At 46.9% G+C, this 13,467-nt stretch overlaps 1 protein-coding gene across 1 annotated transcript in view; it reads left to right on the top strand.

Annotated features, from left to right (window-relative positions):
- The first annotated feature begins 3,263 nt into the window (after window positions 1-3,263).
- Window positions 3,264-13,467, top strand: part of PSD4 (pleckstrin and Sec7 domain containing 4) — a 44,284-nt gene continuing 34,080 nt past the window's right edge. The window contains exon 1 of the mRNA XM_055400945.2: window positions 3,264-3,403. The gene's annotated coding sequence lies outside the window, so the exon portion shown is untranslated. The remainder of the gene's footprint in view (window positions 3,404-13,467) is intronic.

Raw genomic sequence — 13,467 nt, 5'->3', positions numbered from 1 at the left:
TTTGGAAAGGTCCTATAGATGGGGACTGGTTGCCAGGTGAAACAGTCATTCAACTAGAGGGTTGGAACTTTCAATCCTATCCCCTTCATCTCCAGGGAGCAGCGAGGTGTGGAGATTGAATTTAGTCACCAAAGGTCAACGGTTTAATCAATCACATGCCTACATAATAGAGCCTCCATAAAAACCCTAAAGAACTGTGTTTGAAGAGCTTCCTCAAGCTCTTGAAAGCGTGGGTTGTTGAACACATCTGTGTACCAGGCGGGTGGTGGGCCTGGAGATGGTATGGAAGCTTTGCACGCTTTCCCATGCTTTGTTCCTATGTGTCCATCGCATGTGGTTGTTCCTGAGTTACATCCTTTAAAGTAAACTGGTAGCAGTAAGCCAAGTGATTCTTGAGTTCTGTGGGCCGCTCTAGAAATTAACAAGCCTGAGGAGAGGGCCCTGGGAATCCTTAATTTATAGCCAGTGAGTGAGAAGTACAGGTGGCAACCTGGAACTTGTGATTGGCATTTGAAGTGAGGGGAAAGCCCCTAGCCTGTGGGTTCTGCAAGAACTCTGAGTAGGTCATAATTGGAGAAGGCTATGGCACCCCACTCCAGTACTCTTGCCTGGAAAATCCCATGGATAGAGAAGCCTGGTGAGCTGCAGTCCATGGGGTCGCTAAGAGTCGGACGCGACTGAAGCAACTTAGCAGCAGCAGTGTCATAATTAAATTATAGGACATCCTACTGGTCTGAAGAGTTGGAGAATTGCTTAATATGAGGGGAAACCCCATACACTTGATGTCAGAAGTATTAAGAGTGTGGAGGGAAACAGTTTTCCTTGAGTTAGCAAGGTTTGTTTTCTTTTTAGTGGATATATTGTAATTGGGTTTTTTCCCTCTTTTTGACCATAGTTCACATGTTCTATTCACAATGTCTACTATTTTTTTCCCCATTGTTGTTGTTGTATGGTAGATATTGTGAAAGATGCACTCTGGATTGTTTTATTTTACTCCTGTAAAGAGTGTCAAATTTTGTTCCAAGAGGAAATCAAATGACCGGAAACTCACCTTGGTTTTGTAGGGACTTGGTTTTAGATTTCTCTTGATTTGTCCCTAATCCTGGCATATATTCCTTAATCTTGGAATGCAGTCTTTACTCCTCAAGTGTGTCATTCTGAAGTTTCAATGGACAGTTGAAGCAGCATTTACAACAGCCAAAATATGGAAGCAACACAAGTGTCCATCAACAGGTGAATAAAGAACATGTGGGATAAACACACACACACAATGAAATACTACCAGACATAAACATGAATGAAAGTTTGCCATTTGCAACAACATGGATGGACTTGGAGGGCATCATTCTTACTGAAATAAGTCAGACAGAAAGAAAAATACTGCATAATATCACTTACATGTGGTATATAAAAAATTAAACAAGCTGGCGAAAATAGCAAAAAAGAAACAGACTTGCAGACATAGAAACAAACTAGATAGTATATTAAAAAGCAGAGACATTACTTTGCCAACAAAGGTCTGTCTAGTCAAAGCTATGGTTTTTCCAGTGGTCATGTATGGATGTGAGAAACAAACTAATGCTTACCAATGGGGAAAGCGGGGGGAGGAGGGGGCAAACTAGGGGTAGAGGATTAAGGGGAACAAACTTCTTTATATAAAATAAATAAGCTACAAGGATGTATTTTACAGCAAAGGGAACATAGCCAATGTTTTATAGTAACTATGAATTGAATATAACTTTCAAAAACTGTAAATCACTATGTTGTACACCTGAAACTTACACAGTGTCATAAATCAACTGTACCTCAAAATAATAAAAAATTAAAGAAACAAAAAAGCCACGTGTTCACAAAGCAGCTCTAAGGCAGCAGGACTTGAGTCCAAACTTCCCAGCAGCAGGCAATGAACTGTTCAAATTTCTGTTCGGCTCTTGTTTCCTTTGGGTCATGTGGGTTCTTGCCCCATGCGTGTTCATTCAGGAGTCAGCCAAGGATTTGAGGGGAGTTTACAGGCAGTTACCTGCTGCACCTTTTCCCTGTGTGGCTCCCTCCTTGCTAGGATTTTTCCCCTCAGGGAGTGGCCCCTCAGCTCCCAGCACCAGTTTACAACATACCACTCCCCTGCTGGAGGGAGAACTTTCCGAGGATTTGGTTCAGGCTTCTATTCCACAGTAGCTAGTCAGTGTCTGGCATACATACAGTAGGTGCACAGTAAATGTTTGTACCATTACCAAACAAACTATTATAAAGTTGTAGGATTGCTGACCTAGCATCAAGTCTGTCATCCAAAAATGACAAAGCAACAGCGTTGCACGGTGACAGACAGCTCCTGTCTGTGTGTCATGGGTCAGGTTACTTTACCTCTCTGTGCCTCCGTTTCCTTAATAGGCAAAGCTTTTTACCTTATAGGGTGATTATAGGATTAAGTACTAAGACAGGTAGAGAGCTAGTGGCTGGCATATTGATAGAGCTCATAAATTAAATACGATTAGTAGCAGCTGTTGTTGCTTGAAGAGGACCTCATCCAATACGAGGAACTTCTAAGGACTTCCAGGTGGTGCAGACTGCGCTTCCACTGCAGGCGGTGGGGATCTCACCCCTTGCGGTGAGATGTGGCCAAAGAAGAAAAGAAAGGAGAAAGAAACGGACTCCTGTTGTCTATCTCTAAGGAAGGTAAAGTATCACTGACTGTACTAGAAATATGGACTCACTTCGATTTTCACATAGAGCGCCGTACACAGTTACAGACAGAAACTAGAGTGGCATCTAGTGGGGCACTGAAAAATAAGAGCCTCCTGGCAATACCACGACCTCTGAGGACATGTTTACTAAGACAAATTCAAGTCTCAAGACACAGCTATTCGTCCCCAAGCCACCGATCCCTAAACCAGCAAGCGAAATTTCACCATAAATCAAGTTATAGACGGCTGAAATTCCGAGTTCAAATAATGCCACTTTTTTTTTTTTTTTTTTTTTTTTGAGCCCAAATAAGAATCACTACAGGATGGGTTTGGAGGGACTCGGATTTGGACCCGGCTCGGGGCGGTGCACACGTCTGAGATTCCGGCTGGTTTCTGGGCTGGAGGAGGACACCGGAGCGGCGCTCCAGGCGCCGGCGGCCGGCCCGTCTGGAGCACCGCAGGTCTTGCAGGAGGCTCCCGCCCGGCCGGCCGGCCCCGCGCCGCCGCCGTCAGACCAGTCGGACGGCTTCGCGCGCCCCGCCCCGCGCCGCCGGTCCTGCCACCGCCCTAGTCTCCGCGCCGGAAACCCAGTGCCTCCCGCAAGCAGCGCGCCGGAGCTGCACCGGCCCGGCCCCCCGCGCAGCCGCCGCCTAGTAGCCCCCCAGCCCGCGCCTGGGCTCCGGGCCATGGGGCGCCCGGACCAGGAGCCCGGCGGGACTCGGGTAAGAGCAGGTGGGGCCCCGCGCCGCCCTCAGTGGGGACCGTGTGCCAGCGCACTGGGGCGCCCCGGTGCAACTGGGGAGAGCGCGAGCAAGTGGGGGGCCTTCGCCGTCAACTTCATCAGGGGGCGGGGCCAGGGACCGCAGGGGGACAGCAGAGCCTGCCCTGGCCTTGGGTGCGTGGCCCCACTGACCCCTCCAGCTGGACGGGGTGCATTTGGGTGCCGGAGGAGCCTTCAAAAGCCTCCAGCGTCTGAGCCGGGAGCCACCGAGGGCCCTACTCCTTATTTCTCATTCGCCTCAGTGGCCCCTGGGCCTGTGACCCTGCTGGGACCTCCTCTCTGCTGGGAGCCTGGCCGGCCTGGCAGGCTGTCCGCCTCTCCAGAAGCGTATGGGAATGGAGGAGAAGCCAGCTGTTCCTCATTTCCTTGGGTGCTGGCCCCTCTCTCCTTGGCCCTGCTAGGTGTGTCTGGTCAGAAAAACCCAGAGATTCCTAAGACGCTAAACAGTGTCTGCCCGGCTAACAAACTCCTCGGATTCTTTCTGGCCCAGCGTTTGAGTTTAGCTTATTTCAGTAAAATAGTGGAGCCAGGACTGTGAGTTCCTTGCAGGTGTTTTCCCCCCCGGGCTGCAAGGAGCAGTGCATTGCTAAGTGTGCTCACCCAGATCCCTGTGTCCATGGCCTGCATGTCTGGATCAGGTGGGCAGCAGCAAAGTGAAGGCTAGGGCAGCCAGGGGCCCCACCTGCCCTTGAAGCTCATTAGCCCAGTCCTTTCCCTGGCCCAGGGTTGATTGAATGTAATTAGCCACTAATTGAATGTCTCTGAGCCCCTCTACATGTGAAACACACCAAGGTCAGATTTAGACAACGGACCCTGCTGAGTGCTTCATTCTTTTCTTCCAGATCCGGTGTTTCCCTTAGGTGAGGGGTCTGAGAAGGGTCATTCATTCATTCATCTAAAATTTTCTGAGTGCCAACTACTAATCAGACATGGAGGCACTGAGCACATAGCTGCTCTTATTTACATGAGTTGCGGGAAAGAGAAAATAAGTAAGCAGATGAATCATATTATTTCAGAGAGTTAGAAGTGCTATAAAACAAAACAAAGCAGGATGACGATGTGCACGCGCACGCGTGCTCAGTCGTGTCTGCCTCTTTGCGACCCCATGGGCTGTAGCCGGCCAGGCTCCTCTGTCCATGGCATTCTCTAGGAAAGAATAGTGGAGTGGGTTGCCATTTCCTTCTCCAGGAGATCTTCCCAACTCAGGGACTGAACCCTTGTCTCCTGCATTGGCAGGCGAGTTCTTTACCAGTAAACCACCAGGGAGGTTGCCCGACTTGTTGGGAGGTTTAAATCTGAGGCATCGATTTGAGTTTTCCTGGAAGACATATCCTTTTTTTCTCTTTAATATTTATTTATTTATCTGGCTGTGTGGAGTCTCAGTTGCAGCATGTGAACTCTTAGCTGTGGCATGTGGGATCTACTTCCCTGACGAGAGATCAAACCTAGGCCCTCTGCATTGGGAGCAAGGAGTCTTAGCCACTGGAACACCATGGAAATCCCAGAAGACATATTCTTTTGAGTCACTTATTTGTTCATTTATTTGACAAATACTGAGGGCCCACATGTTAGGCACTGTTCTGGGTGTTAAGTGTACATCACTGAGTAAGACAGTCTTTCCTCTTGTAGAGCTTATTTTCCCGTGGAGAGAAATGGACAGTAACAACACATAGTAACACAGAGATTTGCTCAGTCATGTCTGACTCCTTGCGACCCCACAGACTGTAGCCTGCCAGGGTCCTCTGTCAATGGAATTTTACAGGGAAGAATACTAGAGTGGGTTGCCATTCCCTTCTCTAGGGGATCTTCCCAACCCAGGGAACGAACCTGGGCCTCTTGCATTGCAGGCAGATTCTTTACTGTCTGAGCCACCAAGAAAGCCCACAGTAACAATAACAGTTGTTTTATTATCATGTCAGATAAATGCTATGAACAAAAGCAAAGCACCTTAAGGGGTGAGAAGGTGATGGGGGCTCCTGGGTTCAATAGGGTGGTCAGGGCAGGCTGTGCTGAGGAACCAAGTGTAGATAAGACACAGGTATGTGACTCTCTGGGGAAAGAACATCCAGGCAGAGGGAAGAGCAAGTGCAAAGGCCTGGAAATGTAAAGGAGGCTGGAGCAGGCTGAACATGTTAGAGGAATGGGAAGGAGGTCTTCATGGCCGTGGGAGGTGAGCAGGCATCTGCAGCTCTCATTAGAGGGGGCGGGGTTTAGACTGCTGACCAGAGACATGCAGGAGGGCAGGTGATGCTCTCAGCTGCTGTGACAAGAAGATTTACATGCTCCCAAGAAAACTTCCCATGTGGCACTGCTGGTAAAGAGTCCCCTGCCAATGTAGGAGATATAAAAGATGCTGGTTTGATCCCTGGATTGGGAAGATCCCCTGTAGAAGGAAATGGCAACCCACTCCAGTATTCTTGCCTGGAGAATCCCATGGACAGAGGAGCCTGGTGGGCTACAGTCCATAGAGTCACAGAGAGTCAGACATGACAAGTGACTTTGCACGCACACAAGTAAGAAAACTCAGGGTCGGGCCTGGTGGTTTATACTAGCAGGGGAATAGGCAATCACCAGAGATGGAGATTGTGTCTCTTGGCAGGAGAGGTATCACTTGCTTTTCTTTTTTGTGATTTAATTTTTAAATTATTTATTTATTTTTTGGCCATGCCCCTTGGGATGTGGGATCCTAGTTCCCCGATCAGGGATTGAACCCTCACCCCCTAAGTTGAAGCATAGAGTCTTAACCACTGGACCACCTGGGAAATCCCTCACTTGTTTTTCTTACACCCAGCATCCATTAAAAGGACATGGGCTAGAGTGGGAGACAGGCCACAAGTTTTCCAAATCAGTAAAGACTGGCTATGGGGAGCAAAACTGTTGCCGTCTAGGAAAATTCCAGTAATCTTTTACAAAGAATAATCTGATTAGTAGGCTCAAAAGACAGGAGGGTGTGTTGATTTGTACTATATGCTAGGCTCTCCTTTAAGCACTTTATGTGCAAACACAAACCAGCCTCATAGCACGTCTGTGAGGTACAGATTACCCTGTTTCACAGATGAGAAAACTGAGGCCAGCAAGAAGCAAGTTGCCCACTTTTCTACACAGCTAGTGACTGAAGACAGAACTCCTGCCTGGAAAATCCCATGGGCGGAGGAGCCTGGTAGGCTGCTGTCCGTGGGGTCGCTGAGAGTTGGACACAACTGAGTGACTTCACTTTCACTTTTCACTTTCCTGCATTGGAGAAGGAAATGGCAACCCACTCCAGCGTTCTTGCCTGGAGAATCCCAGGGACGGGGGAGCCTGGTGGGCTGCCGTCTATGGGGTCGCACAGAGTCGGACACGACTGAAGTGACTTAGCAGCTTAGCAGCAGTGACTAAAGAAAAATCAGGATTTATCATTGTGTGGTGCTGTTTTAGAGCCAAGTGTTTTGAAAGAGAGAGAGAAACTTTGGCTGAAGGGATGTTTGTTAGGGCTCCAGGGTGTCTCACAGCAGGGGGTTCTTAGAAGACAGCAGGGCTTATGGGTGCATTCCACCTCTTTTCTTCTTTTTAAGACAATCTTTGTGTGGGTTACAAATTCTTTTAAAAATATTTTGAAAGGTACTACTTGCCTGTTAAAAATTGTTTTTTACAGATGTTTATTCAAATAGCCCTTAAGGAACACAGAAATAGCTCTTGTAGTCCTGTCCTCTGATTCCCAGTCCTCCTCAGAGGCAATTGAGAATGCTTGCAGACAAATATTCTGTTTGTAAATGAGCGTGTATGAATTGTACTTTTAAAAAAGTATTTTTAAATTAATTTTATTATTTAATTTTGGCTGCGCTGGGTTATCGGAGAAGGCAATGGCAAGCCACTCCAGTACTCTTGCCTAGAAAATCCCATGGATGGAGGAGCCTGGTAGGCTGCAGTTCGTGGGGTCGCTAAGGGTCGGACATGACTGAGCGACTTCACTTTCACTTTTCACTTTCACACATTGGAGAAGGAAATGGCAACCCACTCCAGTGGTCTTGCCTGGAGAATCCCAGGGATGGGGGAGCCTGGTGGGCTTCCGTCTATGGGGTCACACAGAGTCGGACACAACTGAAGTGACTTAGCAGCAGCATTAGCGCTGGGTTATGGTTGTTGCCTGTGGGCTTTTCTCTATATGAGAGTAGGCAAGCGGGGCCTACTCTCCAGTTGCAGTGTCTGGCCTCACTGCGGCGGCTTCTCTTGTTGCAGAGTTCAAGCTTCAGTAGTTGTGGCATACAGGCTTAGTTGCAGCGTGTGGGATCTTCCTGGATCAGGGGTCTAACCTGGGTCCCCTGAATTTGCTGGCAGATTCCTAACCACTGGACCACTATGGAAGTCCTAGATTGTACTTTTTTTTTTTTTTTTAACACAAATAAGAAAACTCAGGTGTGTACCTTTTTTTTTAAACTTAATATACTTATTCTGATTCAGGACATAGAGATATACTTCATCTTTTTAAAATAAATATGTTTGTATTGTATTTCTCTAGTCATTCCTTTATGGTCTTCTAAATTGTTTTTCCTATTTTTGTTAGTTTGTTTGCTGTGGTAGACAAGTATGCATTTGGATACTTGTACCTCCATCCGGCTTCCTAGGTGGCACTAGTGGTAACGAACCCACCTGCCCATGCAGGAGACGCAAGAGACACAGGTTTGATCCCTGCATCAGGAAGATTCCCTGGAAGAGGGTATGGCAACCTACTCCAGTATTCTTGCCTGGAGAATCCCATAGACAGAGGAGCCTGGTGGGCTACAGCCCATAGGGTCGCAAAGAGTCGGACACGACTGACGTGACTTAGCACGCACGCATGTACCTACATCTTCGCTCACTCTTGTGCCTTTCAGCAGGGGAAATCTGTAAGCGTGTAACTACTGATTGAAAAGCTCTGTGCATTTTAGATTTCCACCGATGCTGCCAGCCTGCTTTCTGAAGCCCCAGTCTGACTTAACGACTTCTGGGATTGCTTGTTTGCGTTGGCATGGCCCTGCAGACTTGGGCATCACGTTGTCATTTTTAGTAGGTCTTTCTTTATCATGAGCGATGTTATGAGTCTCCTGTATATTTTCAGCCCTTTGTCTTTCTCTTTCTGTTCATGTCCTTGGCCTTTGGTTTAGCTTGGAGTTTTGTCTTCATGTTGTTGTTTTGAATTCTGAGGGAATTATAAGGGATCTTATTATGATTTCCTCCTTATCCCTCATCCCTGACTGCCCTTCAGCATCTTCCTTTTGTGCACAGCAGCTACGCTGATATATTTATGATATGTTTATCCTGGGATCTGGACTATTTTAGAGAAATGTATGGTGTTGATTTATATATGCATGTAATTTAAACTTACAGACGTTGTATTGTGCTACAAATCTCGATCTTACTTTGAAACCCGATGCTGTTTTTTAAGAAGATTTATCTGGCTGGTGTCTGGACACTTGGTTTATTGCTTCTGATTGTTGTACTGCATCCCATGGTTGGAATTACAAAATTATCATAACCATTGATTCTTTTTTTTTAATTAGTTTATTTTTAAATTGAAGGATAATTGCTTTACAGAATTTTGTTGTTTTCAGTCAAACCTCAACATGAATCAGCCATAGGTATACATATATCCCCTCCTTCCTGAACCTCCCTCCCACCTTCCTCCCCATCCCACCCCTCTAGGTTGATACAGAGCCCCTGTTTGAGTTCCCCGAGGCATACAGCGAATTCCCATTGGCTCTTTATTTTACATATGGTAATGTAAGTTGCCATGTTATCTCTCCATCCATCTCACTCTCCCCCCACACCGATGTCCATAATCTGTTCTCTCTGTCTGTTTCTCCATCGCTGCCTTGTAAATAAATTCATCAGTACCATCTTTCTAGAGTCCATATATATGGGTTAGTATACGACATTTATCTTTCTCTTTCTGACTTCACTATAGTAGGCTCTAGGTTCATCTACCTCATCAGAACTGACTCAAATGTGTTCCTTTTCATGGCTGAGTAATATTCCATTGTGTATATACCACAACTTCTTTATCCACTCATCTGTCGGTGGACATCTAGCTTGCTTCCATGTTCTAGCTGTTGTATAGTACTGCAGTGAACATTGGGGTCCATGTGTCTTTTACAATTTTGGTTTCCTCAGGGTATATGCCTAGGAGTGGGATTGCTGGGTCATATGGTGGTTTTGTTCCTAGTTTTTTAAGGAATCTCCATACTGTCTTCCATAGAGGCTGTATCAATTTACATTCCCACCAGCAGTGCAGGAGGGTTCCCTTTTCTCCACACCCTCTCCAGCATTTATTGTTTGTAGACTTTTTTATAATGGCCATTCTGAGGTGACATCTCATTGTAGTTTTGATTTGCATTTCTCTAATAATGAGCAACGTTGAGCATCTTGTCATGTGTTTGTTAGCCATCTGTATATCTTCTCTGGAGAAATGTCTGTTTAGGTCTTTTTCCCACTTTTTGATTGGGTTGTTTGTTTTTCTGGTATTGAGTTGTATGAGCTGCTTTTATATTTTGGAAATTAATCCTTTGTCAGTTGCTTCATTTGCTATTATTTTCTCCCATTCTGGAGGGTTGTCTTTTCACCTTATTTATAGTTTCCTTTGCTGTGCTTTGGCTTTTAAGGTTAACTAGGTCCCACTTGTGTACTTTTGTTTTTATTTCCATTACTCTAAGAGGTGGATCATAGAGGATCTTGCTTTGATTTGTGTCATCGAGTATAACCATTGATTCTTGTTGGCTTGGTCTAGAAAGTTTTTTGGGAGAAATGGCATGATGGGGCTGAGCCTTGGCGGATGAAGAGGATTGGCTAGGAGGAAAGGAGAATGGGGAAGGGAAATAGAGCTGACCAGGAGCCCAGCATGAGGGCATGCCTCTGTGTGAAAGTTCCAGGAATGTTCAGGGGAGCCCCTAGACTGGGGGCGTGGCTCAGGGTGGACGTTGTGGTCCCAGGAGAGGTTGGGGGAGGGTCTCAAATGCCGGTGTTGGGCTTTCCCTAAAGGCAACAGGAAGAGGCACTGGGCGAGGGGTCAATCAAGAAGGATTTTAAAGGGTAGGGGTGGTCTCCTGAAGGAGAGTTGGGACTGTGGACGTGAACTTAGGAAGAAGGGGAGGTTCCTGGGGTTCTCCAGGTAAGGGAGGAATGGTGGGGCTGCTGGGCAGGGAGAACCAGCAGGACTGGGTGCCGGAGGCATGAAGGGTGCCTGCTAACCTGGGGAAACCAGGCAGATGGGATGTCACTGACAGGACCGAGGGCAGGCCTGGGCACAGGGGTGGGGAGGTGCACTCACGGGCACGTGGACAGGCTGTCGGGCACCTAATTATTCTGAAGTCCTGCTCACCTACCTGGAGAGTTCTCGTTGGTAGTTAGGACTGCAGGCTGGGGACTGTTCCTGAACCTTCAGTGAGTGGGTAGGAGGTGAACATGTCGGAATGGGTAGGTCATCATGTGCCATTGTTATTGTTTAGTGGCCAAGTTGTGTCCGACTCTGTGACCCCATGGACTGTAGCCCACCAGGCTTCTCATGGAAGTCCATGGGAAATCCATGGGATTTCGCCTGCAAGAATACTGGAGTGGATTGCCATTTCCTTCTCCAGGGGATCTTCCAAATGCATGGATTGAACCGAGGTCTCCTGCACTGCAGGCAGATTCTTTACCATCTGAATTTCCAGGGAAGCCCCCAAGGCAGGAGAGGCCCCTCTAGAACAAAGCCCTGGGCAGGCATGCAGGGAGAAGTGGATGGAGAGTCTGGACCAACAAGGAGGCATGGATGCCCTTTTGAACTCTGCCCTCTGCTGGCTCCACAACCTCGGGGATGCAGCCTCTCATCATGGGAAGCTGGTAGGGGATGGCCAATAAGGGCTCCTTGCTTTCCTGGTGTCTCTCCGTGGATCCTTGGAGGATGCGTGGAAGGGCTGAGGCAGACAGGAGGGAAATGACCTCAGGAAGCACAGGTGTGCAGGCTCTCTCCCTGGGGAGGGGCTCTGGGCCCTAGCACTCTTCCATCTAGAAGTTGCCAAGGCAGACAGGCTGCCCCCTCTGTCCCCGTGGGCAACTGTTGATAGACATGATCATCTCCAGCTGGCATGTAGAGGGCACTGGGGAGCCCATGGCTTTGTTGCTCTGGGAAGGCTTAAGTGTGGGCACCTCCAGGGGAGCACTGACCTTTCGGGGGGCCCCAGGAAATGCCTTGCTCTTTTTGTCTCCCTTCTTCTCTATGTCAGGGCATATCTGCTCCTTTAGGTAACACAAGAGCCTTGGTTTTCTGCCACTTGTGCACCTGAATTGAATTCTATGCTCATCAATCAATGATGGATGAAGGCCACTTAGTATTATAAGGAGTACCCCAGTTTTTTCTCCAAAAGAGTAACTGCCTGAAAGGTTGAACTCAGCCGTATAAAAAGTGTCTACTCATTCACATAGTTTGTCATGATTTCTGACATGAGAATTTTCCACTTCTACTATTTCATGTAACATTTTTCCCTGAGTGCACGCAGTTTGAAAAATCAATATGAAGTAGGCATAATTTACTTTAGTGTGGTTCTTAGCAACAGTATCTGTGAAATCATGACTTTTTACTGCATATTCAAATACATCCTTAACTATTAAAAATGTTTATTATGTATACCATATGCCTACTTAGGCAAATACAGCTTTAGATTGGTGGATTCATGGAGGAGATAATCTTTACGATGTTAAGTGAAGTAAAAGTTGCTCCGTCATGTCTGACTCTTTGCAACCCCGTGGACTATACAGTCCATGGAATTCTCCAGGCCAGAATACTGGAGTGTAGCCTTTCTCTTTTCCAGGAGATCTTCCCAACCCAGGGATCAAACCCAGGTCTCCTGCATTCCAGGCGGATTCTTTACCAGCTGAGCCACAAGGGAAGCCCAAGAATGTTGGAGTGAGTGGGTAGCCTGTCCCTTCTCCAGCAGATCTTCCTGACCCAGGAATGATGTGGGAGAGGGGAAAAAGAAAAACTTTACCCTCTAAAGGGGCTTTCCAGGTGGTTCAGTGGTAAAGAACCTGCCTGCCAAGCAGGAGATGCCAGTTTGATCCCTGGGTCAGGAAAATCACGGAGAAGGAAATGGCAACCCACTCCAGTGTTCTTGCCAGGAATATCCCCTGCATAGAGGAGCCTGGTGGGCTACAGTTCATAGGGTCACAGAAGAGTCAGACACAACTTAGCGACTAAACAACAACAACCCTCTAAGATGTTGTCACTGGTACCTGTGAATTAAACTGACAGATGATTAACAGTAGAAAAAGTTTTATTGGCCTGCACATGGGAGTCAATCTAAGTAGCTGGCTTGTTAAAGGGTTGCAAAGAGTCAGACATGACTGAGCGACTTTCACTTTTCGCTTGTTAAAGGGTTAAAGGCTTATGTACCTCAATTAGTAGGGGAAAGGGAAGAGGGAGAAAAAGGCTTCTAGAGGAAGAACAAATAGGTTTCTTTTCATAAGACTAATGGGTTTTTGGAACACATGAAATGAGAAAATAGGGATAGTGTTGGTCTTTATAGGAATGGCTGTTTTTTTCAGTCTCCTTCTGGGCCATAAATCTCTCCTAGAGAAGGGAGGTGGGGTAGATTTTATTCAGTTCTTCCTTCTGGGAGTAGATCAGCCCTGCAGAAGGAATTTATGGCAACCTTATTTCTCAAAAGTTGCTGCTTTTAGTCCGATAAGTTAAGCTCTGAGACGGTTTCTTACTGTATCTGTTAGATCTCAAACGTCTTCATCTTAAGCTCTGTATAAATTCTGGGGCCCCAGGTAGGTCCCTACACCAGCATCAGAGAAGTCACCTTGCAGCCAGTTGCGAGATGGTAACAGTGAGGAGATCCCATACAGTTCCTCTCAGGCTCACCTCCATCCCACACAAGTCCCCCACTGGCAACCAGAGGGGGTAAGGGGTGTTGGCAAAGAAATTTCCAGCCTCTAAAGTGAGCAGAGAAATTAAATATTTCTCTGTAATTTAATACAACAAATTTATTTTTGCTGATGACAAACATCATA

Source organism: Moschus berezovskii, chromosome 11 (assembly GCF_049115385.1).
Source record: "Moschus berezovskii isolate FMDL1 chromosome 11, NW_MosBer_1.0, whole genome shotgun sequence".
In the NCBI taxonomy this organism is placed as follows: domain Eukaryota; kingdom Metazoa; phylum Chordata; class Mammalia; order Artiodactyla; family Moschidae; genus Moschus; species Moschus berezovskii.
Note: the sequence above shows the minus strand (reverse complement) of the source record. Positions and strands in the feature narration are given on the sequence as shown.